Raw genomic sequence first — 15,445 nt, forward strand, 5'->3', positions numbered from 1 at the left:
GTAAAACCTTATATCTGACTTGACCGTTCGGATCGGTTACTGGATATTACAACTTCCCGAATCCTTTATCCATTTTAAGATTTGAATTAATTACATACTTAGACGACCTAAATTCAAAATTTAACTATTATTTAAACTCATATAATTTCCGTTATAAATTATTACAACCTTGATTCTTAAAACATCCAATAGTTATTTACAATATTTAAAATTGAACTTGAATACAATATACTTTATTCAACCTTTGAGGCATGGCCTGTAAAGGTGCCCCTCTAAATATATGAACAACTACTCCGCCCTAACTACCAATCCCAGTCCCTACTTAGGCTCATTTTCACCCTTTTGTATTGGCGTCAAGTATTGACGCTTATCCATGTATTTTCCATAACTACGGACTTTTACCTTAGCCCATTTAATTCACTAAAGATACCATATGGAGTTGACGTGCCCTTTTGACAATAACCTACCCTTTTTAGGTAGCCCGCATTTGATACCTTGACCATTTCTCCCTGAGTATTCTCACTTAGCCTTCCTCATGCTATCTGGCCTTGATAGGCTCTTGTTTCATTCACTACTGTTCGGTGGATTTTCCTTCCAAGGTCTTAGGCAGACTTCCTCTTCTGATAGATAGATCCCTAAGGGTTTTCCCCCACACCACATAGTCCTATCCTGTCATTATTTTCTCCGTAAATTTTTGGTGGACTTTACTAATCCAAATGTTTAGCTTAGAATCTACTTCATGGACTCGCCTATCACACCAATGTTCAGTTTATTCGCTAGTCTTTGGTGAATTCATATTGATGGTTACCACACATCTCGAATAGGGTACCTCTTCTATTACCTCAACCTGGATAAGGCCACGTAGATCAAATTTACCTTTTTCGTAATACATTGGTGGATTCTTTTACCAGTCTATTTATCCACGGTTTAAGAAGCACTAACTCATCCAAGTATGCTACTCTTTGCTTTAGCCTTATAATGACTCCCCTCATTTTACTCTATTAATTTTTCATTGCTCAAAATTTTGGTGCAGCTAATCCGCCGCCATTTCCCAGCTAAGGTCTACATAGTATAATCCCATGTTTGATGTCCTAGGGGACTCTCCCATATTTACTGTCTTGGTAGACTACCCTCTGTTTACTATCCCAGCAGACTTCATTGGTTTCCATAGTCAAGCTAGGGTTTTATAACTTTTAACCGCATGTTTATCGTCCTAACGGACTACCTCGTGTTTACTATCCCAGCAAACTCTGTTGATTGCCATAACCGAACTATGGTTTTACAACTTTAAATTTTTTTAGGTGTTGCCCCTAAGAACCTTACTGCTGTCGTGGTGTCGCCCCATAAAAAGCCTGTAGATTTTCATCACAGTGTTGTTCTATAGAACTGAATTACCATTGTCACGGTGCTATCCCAAAAGACCAGTCGATAACCATTGTCACGATTTCACTTTAGCAAGCCTGTCGATATAATATCATCTCATATCTAACCTTGATGCTCGAACACCGTAGTGTCCCCTCCACAAGGCACAGAGCTTTGCACATCATGGCTTGCACCTAGTAACACTAGATTGCAAAAATTTAATGGAAAGTTCCATTTTCTACCCATCTGTCGATTTCTCCTGTACGCCATGTTTTCTCTTCTTCATCTACCCAATCAAGGTAATTCCCTGCTTAATTTGCATACCATAAGAACATGCTTGCACAAGTAATAATACACTTACTTCTATGACATATAGTACACCATATATCAATACAACCATACAAACCACATCTTACATGCTGAGAGCATACTTACAAGAAACATGTTTTCTACAGCATAATACATGCTTAGCCTACTTATTCATTGTAACCATGCATGACTATGAATTTAGATTGAAATTACAATAGGTATACAAACAAATACAAATTCCAACACAACAGCAGATAACCAAGGTGGTGTGCAGTATCTCACATGAGCTCTTTCACCCTTGACAACATAGCTTTTCCAAATGCGATAGTCTCTTTTCTCCTAGAAACTAAGCATAATAACCAAATATGGGTTAAAATGAAGGAATTTGAACCTTGAAACCCAGAACCCAATTTACAGAAACTTGTTTAGGAGCCTTTGCTTTCTCCTTCCTTGAATCCTTGAGTGCAGGAGGGTAAGAAAGCTTATAAGTTTCTAAATTCCTCTACTCCCAGGCTCTAATTTTCACATATTTTTCTCCATGTAGAGCTTCCTTGGTTCTCTTCTCCTTCGGAGCAACTGGAGAAAACAAAGTAAGAATAAATTTGAAAAGAGAAAATAATGAGGATTATTTTTTTGCAAGAACATACATTTCCACTTATATATATAACTCCTATACATTTTCTCCCAATCTCTTTTAACCAAGCATCGAGAATCATTATGTATCCCACTATGGAACCAACCGGTTCCATTTGAACTAAAGAAAATAGAAACCTAACTATTTACCAGACTAACACAAAATTTTCCCTAAATTTTATAATAGAGTGCACCAACTTACTATGCATTCAATTGAGTCCTGAAATTCCTTTAAATTGAAGTTTTATAGAAATTCGGGTTGACAACTCTCCTACCCTTAAAGGAATTTTTGTCCTCAAAATTTCCTCTTGCTCTTATTATTAGAGGTGGGCTCTGAGTATTTCAATCCTTTTGAGAATCCTCGCTATGTCCTAAAGGTGACACCTATTCTTTTAATGTACCATAATTCTGACTTATCAATTTCAACTCACTTTGAACCTTTTTCAGCTCAAACAATGGTTTTATTCTTACTCTAAATTGGGCTGATAATTGCACAAATATTATTTTGTAGAACTTTTGGTAGATTTTTAGTGTGCACCATGGACGTTTGTTCAGCATGAAGCTAGCGGATGATTCCTGGATTAACTTGAGTCACATGGTAGGTACTCGATAATCATCTCACTCTAGCAGACATTTCCACTTTTCTGGTGACCAAGGGGTTTAAGAAAAACCCTCTCCGAATCGAAAAGTGTCAAATATGGATTTGAGAATTTGAATCACTTAATTCAAATTAACCAAAATTTCCATTGGATGCTTGGCAATTTAAGTAAAGACGCAGGGAAGAGAGATCTTTCAATTGAAATTATTCTCTAACTCCTTATTGACTAAGTTTCCTTTTGAATCCCCAATATCCCTCTTGGCCTCCTCCGATGCCCTCGTCTGAGCTTGTAATTCCCCTAACCCATATCCGTCACCAGAATAGGGTTACAAAGCATTATTGAAGTTTACGTTTCAAAACTATCAAGAATTTAAAACATTTAATTCACAACATCAATCAATGCAAAAACAATCAATGACATACATATTGTCCCTTATACAAGCCCTCGAGGACCTAAAAACACATTACAAACAAGTCAGGACTAAATCGAAAACATATAGAATTTTTAGGAAAAAGATGAATTTTTTTAAACTGTAGGGGTCACACGGCTGAGACACACGGCCATGTCCCACCTCGTGTCCGTGCCCGTGTAACTCTCTAACTTGGGTCACACAGCCAAGCACACGTTGTGTACTAGGCTGTGTAATTCTCGAAATGCAACCTTTAAAAACCTACAGGACACACACCTGTGTCTTAGGCCGTGTGGACAAAAAATAAGCCTATTTCAAGACATTCCTTTCACCCATTTCAAGCTCACTTCTACAAGATATTTGCACATACAATCAAGCTTTTAAACATACCAAAGCATACATATTAAGACCAATTCAATAGGTCATTTATCTATACAACCATTATGCCAAAAGACATCTCAAACATAAATCATCAAATCAACCTAAACATGTGCACATTGACCATTAATCAACTAATTTGTTTCCATGCTGAAACATATCACAATTTATACAAATCAACCATACCATATTAGATTCATGCCATATCTAAATAACCTTACTATTTGGACCATTCCTCACATGCATCATAACCACCTAAATGACACAAACCAACCATTCCCAAATGGTACCAAACAATTGACATTTATATACCATCTTTACAAGCCAAACATAACAACATCTCATCAAACACAATTAACCTATACATGCCACTATAACCTTGGTCAAGATATCAAATCTACCGATATAATCGTTGTATAGTATGATAGATCTTTGATGAGTTTCCAACCTGATCGAGCTTCCGGTAATTTTTAAAGTAAAGGAAAATAACTACATAAGCAATGAATGCTTAGTAAGCTCGTATAAACTTTAAACATAACATTCCATTTCAAAATGAACTTTATAGATTAAATATAAACCTATACCATTGGCTCAATATTTATCAACTACATAACCGTCAACTCATAAATGAGTAAGTCTATCAACATCATATATATATTTCATTCTTAACATCATAAGATTTTATAAATCATTATACACTATCATTAACTTTTTCATAAAACTATGAATTACTTCCTTTACTTACTTTTCATTTCATTTACTAAGTATAAACTTAAATAAGAACATCAATTCACTGGTTAGTATATTTATTCATCTCATAGGTAAGTTCATCTATAATATACATAATTTCTCATATATATAAATACACCATTCAACTCATCAATCCCTTTTTCATCATATCAAATTTCAATAATGATCTTACCGTTTCATTACCTTGTTTTATCCATTTCATTTGTATAATACTAGAGATAAGCATAAACATCAATCATAATCTCAAGCTTGACACAAGCCTAATCACCATCATCAATATACAAGTTAGTGCATTTATGTATATAACTCATTTGGGGTCAATCACATGATAAACCATTTTATAAGAAAATACACCTTTGAATCTTACCACCTTTTCATGAACATAAGCATATTTCCATTTGGTCACTTACCATTTCAATGTAAATCATTAATATTAAACTTGACATAATGCAACCATAAGCTTAGTACAAACCTAAGCATCATCCACAATCTCAACTGATAAACTATTTATGTTTAGATCAATATTCAATAAATAACAAATCTTTCAAATTCATTAAACAAATTATCTTACCGAGATTTTCAACTCGAAGAACAACTTACGGATAGAAGTACATCATCAGTCCACCCAAAACATACCAAAAAACTCACACAAGTCAATCCCTCCAACACATCAATGTTTAGAAGAGCTAATCCAACCAACACACTAGTGCTTATAAGAGCTAGTCCAACCAACACACCAAACAGAGAGTATAACACAAGAGTTCGCAACAAATGCTAAACCTCAGTTTACTCAGGTAACATGAATGTACGTCACTCCAAAACCATCTACACTCCAATCACCTTAACACACCAAATTATGACTCTACTCTATCTCGAGTTCAAGCCAATCTGAACATCAATTTCAATTACATTACTCAAATAATCATTCAATATCATCAAATATTTTTACCTAATATGTCATGGTAGACAATTTAACAATTCATATAGATATTAAATTTTTGAACCATACGAACTTACCTGGCTAAATTGCAAAGATGTCAAAGTACAAAGGTATTTTGGTAATTTTTCATTCTCTTCGATTTTCCACCCGGTCTTGATCTAAATTAACAACTTCATTCAATCTATCAATTTAGACAATAAAAGAATGTATTGTAACACCCCTAACCTGTATTTGTCGCTAGACTAGAGTTAAGAGGCATTACCGGACATATCAGAATATTTCGTATTAACTTCACAATCATCATAGTATCATAGTCGCACATAATTGCAGTCCCTTATATAGGTCAACGAGACCTTAAACATGCTTTAGAAAAGGGTTGAGACTAAACTGGGCACATACAAAATTTTTCAAAACTTAAACATTTTTCAAAGTTATAAAGGTCACATGCCCGTGTGAACAGGTCGTGTGCCTCACATGACATTAGACACGTCCGTGTGTCTAGGCCGTGGAAAAATAGGGCATACATACTAACTTGTCCACATGGCCACAAGACACGCCCGTGTGCCAGGCCGTGTGAAAATTAGGGAGATTATTGACTTGATCACACGGCCAGTCACACGCCCATGTGTCTAACCCATGCTCGAAACTAACTTGGCCACCCGGCCTAGCACACGCTTGTGTGTGTGCAACCGTATGGTCTACTCAGGCTTATTTCGAAATGATCATTGAGCAACACGGCTGAGACATACGCCCATGTCCCTGCTCGTGTAAGCAAAAATAGGCTATTTACAAGGCCAAAATGCCACCCATTAAGGTTCCTCTTTACAAGCATCAAAACCAAAACATTTACAACATATTTCCAACCAATTTCAATCACAAAACATTCACCATTCATAACATATATTCATCAACCTATTTCATCCTTATTATACAAACCAAAACATACCAACTCATGAGCTAATGTCATACCAAAACATATGCTTCATAATCTTAATTCATTTCATTCATTCTTATGCCATGAACTTACCAAATCTTCAAATAAGCACTTACCAGAAACTTGCCAAAATGACCTATTCTCTTGGTTATTCAAGAACACATTATATCGATATACTTCTAGCCTATACATGCCATACTTTTATATTTACATTTTCAAAAGGTACCAAAATAGAGTTCGATAGTGGTGATGATCCTCGACGATCCCCGAGCTTCCAGTAGCTTTGATATCTATAAAATAGTTGAAAACACACACAAAGTAAGCTTTCAAAAGCTTAGTAAGCCATATACAAATAAACTTAACACATAACATCAATCTAGATCAATTCATTCATATAACTCAAGGCAAAATACATTCACATAGCCATATGTCTCTTATATTTCATTTGATCATGATTCACATATATATATCATATCTCATTCTCATAGCAACTCATACTTATATCATATGTTCACAAAGGTACATGTACATACCTTTCATTCTCAAACATGGTATACAATTCAAACGTACCTGAATCGGATACAAATTGACATAGTCATCCATTTTCTCGAAATGTTCTTTTAACCGTTCAGAATCAATAAGGATACTCGGATAGCTTGGAAAGCTCATACAATGCCAACGTCCCAGACTTGGTCTTACATGTAATCAAATATCGATGCCACTATCCCAAACAGGGTCTTACACAAAATCAAATATCGATGCCACTGTCCCAGACAGGGTCTTACACGAAATCAAATATGATGCCGATGTCCCAGACATGATCTTACATGTAAATCATAAGTCGATGCCAACGTCCCAGACATGGTCTTGCACGAAATCACATATCGAAAATCCTATGTCATGACATATGTAGCCTAACTATTCCTATGTTTAGTACAAGGCTTTTCGGACGTCGTCACAATATCAAAAATTTCTCAATTTCAAATAATCAGCTTCTATAACGACTCACCACATTTCAATATCATTTAAGCATGAATAAATAAATTTAAATACATTTATTTGTATATTGACTTACCTCGTACGTATTCGAACGAACGGAATCAACTACTCGACAACTTTCAACTTTCCCTGGTCTAATTCTGTTTTCTTTGGTTCTTGATATAAACAGATTGAAATTTGACTGATTCAATCACACATTCATTCAAATCAATCCATACACACACATTTAGGGCATTTTACAAATTAGCCTCCATATTTTCACATTTTAACACTTTAGTCCCTAATTCACAAAATCACAAAATACACAAAATTTCCTTTTTTCACATACTTAGCTGAATATTCATAGTGTTCATATAAGCCCACATATTTCATTTATTTCATATTTTAGTCCCTCAAAATCTCATTTTTTACAATTTAGCCCAAATTACTGAAAATCATCAAAAATACAAAGACCAAATATATTAACCCAACGTATATCTTTCATTTTCCATCAACTAACTTCACAAAGCTTTCAATTTTATCAATGGCATAACTCAAAATCATCAACAAAATTAGAAATTGGAACATGGGCTTGATAGAACACTAAGCAACAATCACAAAAACGTAGAAATTATCAAAAACCGAACAAAACTCATACCTTAATCACCAATCAAAGTGTCGAAACCCTAAGCTTGTACTTTTCTTCATTTTTCTTTGGTATATTCGGACAACAAGATGAATATATCACTAATCCATGTTTTTCTTTTATTTAATATAGCTTAAATTACCAAATACCAATTTTACCCTTAATATAATAAACATTTAAACTTATAATGGATGTCCAACAATGTCCATTTAATATATCAATGGTCTAGTAACATAATAAGGACCTCACATTTAATAAGACATAACACTTAAGCACACTTAACATATAGCATACAACTTTTGCATTTTACGCGATTAGGTCCTTTTTGCAAATTAAGCACACAAACGATAAAATTTCCACACGAAACTTTCACACATATCAATTCACATATTATAGGCACAGAAAATAATATTAAAATATTTTTTTACTTGAATTTGTGGTCCCGAAACCACTATTCAAACTAGGGTCTAAACCGGGCTGTTACAACTCTTCCTCTTAGAGATTTTCGTCCCCGAAAATCTTACCGTTGAATAGATTCAGATATTGTTGTCTCATAGCATCTTCGGGCTCACATGTAGCCTCTTCAACACCATGTTGATGCCATGTTACTTTTACTAACAGAATTTTCTTATTTCGTAATTCTTTAACCTTGTGAGCCAAGATACGGATCGGTTTTTCTTCGTAGGTCATATCGGACTGAATTTCAATCTTAGACGGAGAAATTACATGCGAGGGATTAGATCGGTATCGTCAAAGCATTGATATGTGAAACACATTATGAATCTTTTCTAACTCAAGTGGCAACAACAATCTATATGCAACCGTCCCTATACGCTCTATGGCCCAATGAACCTCAGACTCAATTTGCCTTTTCTGCTGCATCGGAGTACTTTCTTCCACAGGGACACTTTCAATAACACTTTATCACCGATCTTAAATTTGATATCTTTTCTTTTCAAATTTGCTTATGATTTCTAACGATTGGAAGCTACTTTCAGACTACTTCAGATCACTTTTACTTTTTGTTCAGTCTCTTTTATCAAGTCAACCTGGTGTATCTTATTTTCACTAAGTTTTAACCAATACAATGGTGTTCGACAATTTCTACCATATAAGGCTTCGTACGGTACCATTTTAATGCTCGATTGAAAACTATTATTATAAGAAAATTCAATCAATGGTAGATATTGTTCCCACGTATCTTCAAACTCAAGAATACAACATCTCAACATATCCTCGAGAATCTGAATAATCCGCTCAGATTGACCATTCATCTGTGGGTGAAAAGCAGTACTGAAGTGTAATTTCATACCTAAAGCTTCTTGTAGTCTCACTAAAACCTCGAAGTAAATCTCGGATCTTTATCTGACACAATAGACAATGGCAGCCCATGCAATCTCACAATATCAGATATGTATAACTCAGCTAATTTATCAAGCGAATAATCAGATCGTACTGGAATAAATGAGCTGATTTTGTCAATCGATCAACCACAACCCAGATCGCATCTTTCTTTCTCGGAGATAGGGTGAACCCGAAACAAAATCCATTGTCACTCTATCCCACTTCCACTCCGGAATCATAATTGGTTGTAACAAACTAGATGACACCTGATGTTCAGCTTTAACTTGATGACAAATCAAACATTTCGAAACAAAATCAGAGATATCTCTTTTCATTCCAGACCACTAGTAATACTGTTTCAAATCATTATACATTTTCGTAATACCAGTAATAAATTTTCTTTCTTTCTTTTTTTTATTCTTTTACTTATTTAATTAACAGATAACATTTATTATAATGTATTATAATGTAATAAACATATATATATTTAACTGTAACCCCATTAACCATCCAACACATTTTAAAAATGGCGTATTTACCATGTAAGTCCATGTATTTTGATTCATTAAGCCATTCAATCACTCAAATCAAATAGCGATTAAATTTTACATCTCTAATGATTTAGTCCTTTTTGATTAATTAACTATCGAAACGTTAAAAATTTTCAATGAAACTTTAATATCACCTTAATGACACTCCGTAAATATTTATAAAAATATTTATAGCTTGGTTTATAGAATTGAGGTCTCGATGCCTCATTTTCTAAAACTACATGACCTTAGGGTCTTACCACTTAAACTTAATAAATCGCTTATATAACATAATTTAGCAAATAAAAAATATTTTTAAAATCATATTTGACTTGTAAATATTAAATAATAATATTTACGAACCTACTCATCGAATTTGGTGGCCTCAAAACCACTGTTCCTGACACCACTAAAAAATGAGCTATTATAAAGCTCCTCTTATTTTCTTCCTTTGACACTTCTCGATAACTTTGCCAAGTAATTTCTTGAGAATTTTCCTTTCCCTAAATGGTAAGAATTAAGCACGGTCATTGCGAGGGTAACAACCACCGCATTAGTGATAGTAAGAGATGTAACACCCCAAACCCGGCATAGATGTTATGGTTGAATCTGAGAGTGCTACACATAAGAGTTTTGAAAGCAATCTTACTATGTTAAATTTCTCGCGTTTAATTGTTTCTAAAAAGAATCCACATTTTATCAAACATGTTATTATATCTATTAAGGAAAACATTGGTAATTTGCTCTTTCAGAAAACTTATTTTGCAGCGGAAGTTTGATATCGTTAAAATTGAAAATTGAGTTTGTGTTTTCAGAAAAAAACATTTAATTTTATAAAAATGTGATATTGTCAAACATTGCAGTATAAAAGTCAAAAAAACATCCAAAACCAAATTTAAAAAAAAATAGTCCAAAGAGTCCCAAAACTACAAAACTCTAAAAGATAATCCAAATTTATAAATAAAAACCGTTAACCAAACAGTTTGAGAGCTAGTGGTCACTGTTGAGTTTCCGTCGCATTGACCTGTCTATTTTGAGGAATACCTGAACAGAACAGAAAAAAGATGTGAGTTTTCATAAACTCAATGTGTAACTCAACGGAGACATACATGCATCAAATTCAGAATTTTAGCATATCAAAACAAAAGCAGACATAAGTCATTATCAGAACCAAATTATCATAAACATACGAATATACAAAGTCAGACCCCCAACCTCTACACACCATCTCCAACCATCCTAGCACACCACGTGGGGTATAAAACACCTACCCAACCCTACACACCACATAGTGTTTGTACGACACTTATTAGAATAATTTCAGCCGTGCTGCTAGAATAATGACGTATTATCACCTCACAAAATACTTCCTCTAGCAAACAAAACCCACCCTATACACATTTATAGAATACAAATATACAAAATAAACAAATTTAACATGATCCACATACTTATGTACAAATATCATACATGCTTATACAACACCATCAGACATACATATCAGTTTTCCTAAACTTAGATGAGTTTATTAGAATAATAAATCTCATGCATTAGGGTTTGTTTTGCCTTTATCAACCCTACAGAAGGGCCATAGTTGATTGGAATGACACGTGCGACCTTAGGGAAAATTTTAGAATTTTGGGCCCACACACGCCCAAATTGGCCTTGCCCGTATGGCCCACATGACCTGGCCCACAACCTACATAGCTATGTGGCATGCCCGTGTGGACCCACACACCCAAATCTACCTAGCTAGTGTGACCCACACAGTCACAAGCTTGCCTGTCACACGGCCGTGTGTTACACACGGCCAGCCACACAGTCGACCATATGCCTGTGTTGCGTCGTCAGGCCATTTTTGACTTTTGTTGAACCTCATTTTCTCGTGTTTTCACTACACACCTGGTTCAATTTTTATGCTAAAACAATCCTGATATGACCAGAACACATGAAATGGTATTATCTACAAAAATCGTATGAAGAAGCTGAGAATACCCAACATAACTAGGAGTGAGAATGGTGGCTAAATCGAAGGAACAAAAAGAGGAGAAAATAGAGACGAAAGAAAGAAGACAGAGAGAAAAAATAAAAATGACGTTAAACGGGAAATAGAATTTTAGGAAAAAAATAAAATTAAAGGAAAAAAATAATCCCTAAATTCCTCCAACTCCCACTAATTGCATAATCCCACTAAATCTCACCCACTAACCATATCCAACTACCTCAGAATTTCACTTTCACCCAAACTCTATTAGACAACCTTGGCAAAAATTATCATCCACGCTCGCGCGAGGATTCGAACACAATACCCTAAGCTAACACCTTACCACTTGAACCAGTAGGCTCATTCTGATATGATTTCACAAAAAATATAACATAAGCCCACCCCAAAGGGATAAGGCTAGGATAAAAAATGGCAAAATTACTAAAAGTGGGACCCAAGACCTCAAACACACAATCAGAACACTTAGACACTGAAGCAAATATATATATTTATAACAGATTTCACAGAAACAAAGATAAATAACTGAGGGCATTACAAGAGACATCATGGGGGTGACAAAGTGGGTGATAGGGTTGGACCTAGTAGTTGCGGGGTAAGCACCCCTATGGAAACCTCATTTTTTGTTGTAGAACATCTCAGGAGAACAATTACCCTAATTGTGCTTACGAGTTTAGTCTCGCTTGGGGCGAGTGTCGACTAAGCGACAACTTTGATGGCCTTATTTTCCCCATTTATTTGTTTGAAGATAGGTTTCACCTTCCACTTCATCCTTTTTTTTTGCACAGTTCTCAAAGAGTAAGAAATCATGCCAGGAAAACTCGTCAACTTATCATGGTGAACCTTGGATGCCTACTTTATAGACTATAGCTTGAAGAGTGAGCCACCCTTCCTAAGTGTGTTCCAATGGATTTGTCAAATGAAAGTGATCACCTGAAGGACCTTTGCTGGTTTGGCCCATTTCAGCACCCACTAGGGGCGCGAGCCCATTATCAGAGATTGGGGTTAACATCTTGACCTTAATAGGACCAAAATCATTCAGGTAAGGAGTAGATAAGATGTGGATTTGGGTTCTAAACATAGTGGTCCATCCCTCTCGGTCTATCTATTCCTACAAACAACCACTAGATAACAAGGCTACAGAGGAGTAATTTGATTGCTTAAAGTTGGGTCTTTCTATCATGCTAGAAATCTTACCACTGTTAAAAACATTTTCAGTTTTTGCCTAGAGAATCATAGTCCAAATGGTTATAGGTCCATAGATACATCTACTGGGGCTGATTCTCAAGTCGTACACCCTTTCGACATGGTGTGGCTCATTCTAATATGTGTTCACAGAAAATGTAACATAAGCCACCTCAAAGGGATAATGCTAGGATCAAAAATAGCAAAATTACTAAAAGTGGGACTAGAACCCAAGACTTCAAACACACAATTAGAACATTTAGCCATTAAAGCAGATACATTTTTATAATAGATTTCAAAAAAACAAAGATAAATAATTCAGGGCTTTACAACTTTACCCCCTAAAAGAAATTTCAGCCTCCAAATATACCTGACGTGAACAGATAAGGATATTGCTGACGCGTCGAATGCTCAGGTTCCCACGTGGCTTCCTTAGTGCCATGATTCTTTCATAGAACCTTAACTAACAGAATAAACTTCCTCCTCAAAATTTTCACATCTTGATCCAAAATCTGAACGGGTTCCTCCTCAAATGTCAAATCTGGTCTAATCTCAATATCCTTAACAGTAACAATGTAAGAGGGATCAGACCGATACCACCTTAACATAAAGACGTGAAACACATCATGATACAGTCTAACTCTAGTGGTAGCACCAACTGATAAGTGACGGGTCCCACACACTTCAGAACCCAATGCGACCCAATGAACCTAGGGCTCAACCTGCCCCTACGTCCGAGCCGCATAACGTTCTTCCACGAAAATACCTTAAGAAAGACAAAGTCACCCACAGAGTACCTGATATCCCTCCTTTTCAGATCCGCATAGAACTTCTGTCTATCAGAGGCTGCCTTAAGACGATCCTGAATTAATCTGACTTTGTCCTCAGTCCAACACAGCAGATTACGACATTTACGACCATACAGAGCCTCGTAAGGTGCCATCTGGATGCTAGAATAAAAACTATTCTTGTAGGTGAACTAGCTAAAGGCAGAAAATCCTCATTGGAAATCAATTGCACAACTCCGAAGCATATCCTCCAGTATTTGAATCATCCTTTCAGATTTACCATTGGTTGAGGAAGTCCAATTCGAACCTAGAGCTTCATGAAGTTTTTTCCAAAATCAAAAAGTGAAGTGAGGATCCCTATCAAAAATTATCGAAACTAAAACCCCGTAAAATCTCACAATCTAAAAAATGTAGAGCTTGGCCAACTTCTGCAGAGAATATTTTGTCCGAATTGGAATGAAATGGGCTGCCCTGATTAATCAATCAACGATGACCCATACAGAATCCTTTTTAGTAGGTGTTAAAGGCAACCCACTAACGAAATCCATCGTAACACATTCCCATTTTTGCAAGGGAATCTTAACGGGTTGAAGCAAACCCAAAGGCAAATGGTGCTCAGCCTTAACTACCTAACACGTCAGGTAACGAGAACAAAATCTGCTACCTCTCATTTCAAACCCAACCACTAGTATAGTTCACAGAGATCTCGATACATCTTATTTCCATTGGGACCATAACATAAAGGCTACTATACGTTTCCCTCTTGATTGACTTTCTCAAATTAGAGTTGTTTGGTACATAAACCTGTCCTCAAAAACATAAAACCCCTTCACTAATTAGCTCAAAATCAGACATGCTGCCACTTTTAACCTGACTAAAACGCGGAACCAGAGAATCATCCTCGAACTACTTATCCCAAATCTGATAAATCCAACTCGGCTTAACTTGCACCTCGACTAATAGAATCCAATCCTCAAACAGACTTAGGCATGCAAACATCACCCTCAAATCAGACATTGCTCTACGACTAAGAGCATCAGCCACCACATTGGCTTTATCGGGATAATACTCTATCGTGTAGTCATAATCCTTAAGCAGCTCAATCCATCTACTATACCTAAGGTTCAACTCCTTTTGAGTATGGAGATACTTAAGGCTCTTGTGATAGGTGTAGATGATACACCTCTCACTATACAGATAACCCCTCCAAACCTTAAGGCAAAAACCACAGTAGCCAACTCAAGATCATACGTCGGATAATTTCCCTCATGTGATTTAAGCTGTCGGGATGTATAAGCCACAACCTTACCATCTTGCATCAATACACATCTCAAACTGACGTGTGATGCATCACTTAAACCATAAACTCTTTACTGGATTCAGGCTGTATCAAAAGATGAGCCTGAGTTAGAATAGACTTAAGCTTCTCAAAGCTTGATTGTTGCCCATCAGTCCAGACAAAAGGAACATTCTTATGCAAAAGCTTAATCAGAGGAGCTACAATCGAGAACCCCTCAACAAATCACCAATAATAACCCGCAAGACCCAGAAAATTACAGATCTCAGAAACATTCTTAGGCTGTTTCCAATCAAGTATAGCCTATATCTTCCTAGGATCAACTCGAATCCCCTCAGTAGAAACCATGTGCCCTAGAAAC

Source organism: Gossypium hirsutum, chromosome A03, assembly GCF_007990345.1.
Source record: "Gossypium hirsutum isolate 1008001.06 chromosome A03, Gossypium_hirsutum_v2.1, whole genome shotgun sequence".
Lineage (NCBI taxonomy): Eukaryota > Viridiplantae > Streptophyta > Magnoliopsida > Malvales > Malvaceae > Gossypium > Gossypium hirsutum.